A 2,908-nucleotide genomic window follows, 5' to 3' on the forward strand; every position below is an offset into this window, starting at 1 on the left:
CTACACTCTTTCGTTGCGGGTAGCGTAAATGATTTTGGCGATCACCGGTTTTACCTTCTCGGTTGTCTTGATGATGACCAAGAACGAAAGTCGATAAAACCCAACCATTGCGAACAAGATAGCAAGATCAACCCACTTGGAGTATCCCATTTCCAAATGCCATGTTTCCTTCAAAATTTCTTCACCGGTAACGATTGGGACCCTCCATTTCCACCTTGTACATTGGGGAATGTCATGCCTTCAAACTCGTTCTTGAACAATGCCTGGTAAGCATACTTATGGAAAGCAATGTGGTAGAAGGGATATTTCAACAACGGCTTCGGAAGATCGGTCGGTAACCGGAAGAATCCTCCAACCAGAATCATTAGACCTTGAACCCCGGCACCTACTATGATTCCCATCAGGAAATTGGGCACCAAACTGGCCACAATCATCATTAGGCTTTCCACCAACATCATGCAAACAAATAGTACGGTTACAAAGAAGAAGAAATGTTCATATCCTTTGTGAAGTCCGGGAGGGAAATAAGTAATTGCTCCTGGAATGAGTGCTACCAGTGCCAAGAATGGAAGCGCAGACAACGTGTTTCCAACCACAAAGGCAGTCACTCCATAGTGCCCGTTTAATCTTTCACGTTCGAATACCTGTCAAAGAAAAAAAATAAAAGTTAATCATCTGATTCATTGACGGTGTATATAATATGTGACATCAGTTCACAAACCTTCATGTCCTCAATAAAAGAAGGGAATCCACCAATGGTCATGAAAGTTAGAAATGACACCACAAACATCGTCAGTGAACCTCTAGCCTGAATAAAAAAGATCAGAATTGTTAGAACTGGTTTAGTTTTAAATGTTCATATGATTGATTAGCAGTGTTGAATTCTAGTCATATGTTTTCAATTACAAACCTGAATCGATCCATAGTCCGTGCCGATTCCGCTAAACACAGTGCCAAGGACGACAGATAATGAGATATAGATACCAAGACGCATCCAATAGTAGCCGTGATCTCGAGACATGTTGATGAAAGATCGTCTAGTAAGGACATGGCACTGACTGAAGAACCTAGCCTGTCTTTTAGTTTTCTCCAATGCCCCATCACGCTTATACAAACCATAATCACACATTCAATTATCCATTATATATATATATATATGTTCAGAGAAAAACAATGATCTGCTATTAACCAACCTGTTTACAAATCTGAGCAATCTCTTTCTGAACCATTTGGTATAGATCAGAAGACTTATATGACTTCACCAGGATATCAATTACTTCCTCTGTTTGGATTCCATTAGCAAACCCAAGCTCAATTTCCTGATATGATTTGTAATAAGTTACATGTGAAGGCCAATCTTGTTACATAGAATGGTTAGATGTATTATTGATATTTACACAATTATGATTGCTTTCAGGAACTAGTGGTTTTTGGGATCATACCTTGTCAAAATCTTTATTTATGGTTTGAGGAAGTGATCAGATGGATTCTGGAGACTCGGGCAAGGGAATCCATTTAAAGCAAAAAACTATATGTTTTAGACAACAAGAGAGATTAGTTTGTTTAGCCAATTCCACAAATAAGAAGTGTTATAAACTAGGAAAAAGGAGAACATACTTCATTTGCTGCAGAAACAGGGCCAAAATACACAGTTTTGCCTGCAGACAGAAGGCAAAGATTGGTAAAGAGTTGAAACACTTCAAAGCTAGGTTGATGAATGGATGCGATGATTGTTCTTCGAATATCATCTTTCCGATTCAGGCTTGCGATTCTGCTCATAACATAATAAGAAGCAGCACTGTCGAGACCACTGGTGGGTTCATCAAGGAACAAAGGCTTGGGGGCTGAGAGGATTTCAATGCAAATGCTAACTCTCCTCTTTTGGCCACCACTCAGCCCTTTAACTCCCCCCCACCTATCCGAGTATCCATGGCGTCCTGCAAACCCATTTCTCTTATTGTCATTTCGGCTCTCGCTTTCTTCTCAGGTTTTGTCATGGAATCCGGTAGCTGGAGCTGAGCCGAGTAGTAAACAGCTTCTCTTACAGTCAATGTTGTGATCAATGCATCGTCTTGGGTTACATATGCCTGCAGCAGTCAATTTAATTTGCATGAAAATAAAAGGGTAACTTTCTTAATTAAATTTATCGTTACGGTTAATTTCTCCTTACTGATGTTCCATAGGCCAAGGCTTGATTGCGTCCATTGATGAGAATATCTCCTGCTTGCCTTGTGTTGGCACTCAGTCTCCCTGCAAATGAATATTCATCATGAGTGAACTTCCATGTAATATATGTTATGTGTGCTTAAACAGTTACCTGCTAAGGTATCAAGAAGTGTGGTCTTTCCACAACCCGATGGACCCATTATTGCCAAGAGCTCACCGGGGCGGGCATAGCCGGTTAAGCCACGAAGAATCGATCTTCCTCCTGAAACCGTGACCCACAAATCATTCCAAGTCAAGGAATCACCATCCTCCATAAACCTGTTACCTCTGCCTCCAGTGTTACTCTCTGGCATTGGATTAAGGTTTTCAACTTCCAAAGCAGAATGGGGTTCTGTTCTATTCTGCAATGGCTCTGAATTACCAATGGAAGCTGCCATACCTAATAAAGCTTCTCCTTGGTGCACATTAAGGAGCAAACCAGAAATATATACTGTATTTAGAAATGAATCTTCCACTGGAGGGTCACATGAGTAAAAGTTCGATTTGGACTTGTATACATATGGTATGAATATCATGTATAGTATATACGGAGTATTATTTTAAAAATATATTTGTAAATGATTAATTTAAATTGATTTATTTATATATTTATATTTGGTTTTCAAGTATAAAAATTTTGTATGAACCAACGGCATTGATGATAAAGAAATTGTTGTTATTCATTGAGGTAGTTATCTTTAAA

The 2,908-nt window shown here is 39.3% G+C and overlaps 1 pseudogene; it reads right to left on the reverse strand.

Moving 5' to 3' along the window:
- Window positions 1–2,603, reverse strand: LOC120143727 (annotated as a pseudogene).
- Between the last annotated feature and the right edge of the window lie 305 nt (window positions 2,604–2,908).

Source organism: Hibiscus syriacus, unplaced genomic scaffold (genome assembly GCF_006381635.1).
Source record: "Hibiscus syriacus cultivar Baekdansim isolate YM2019G1 unplaced genomic scaffold, ASM638163v2 tig00110863_pilon, whole genome shotgun sequence".
In the NCBI taxonomy this organism is placed as follows: domain Eukaryota; kingdom Viridiplantae; phylum Streptophyta; class Magnoliopsida; order Malvales; family Malvaceae; genus Hibiscus; species Hibiscus syriacus.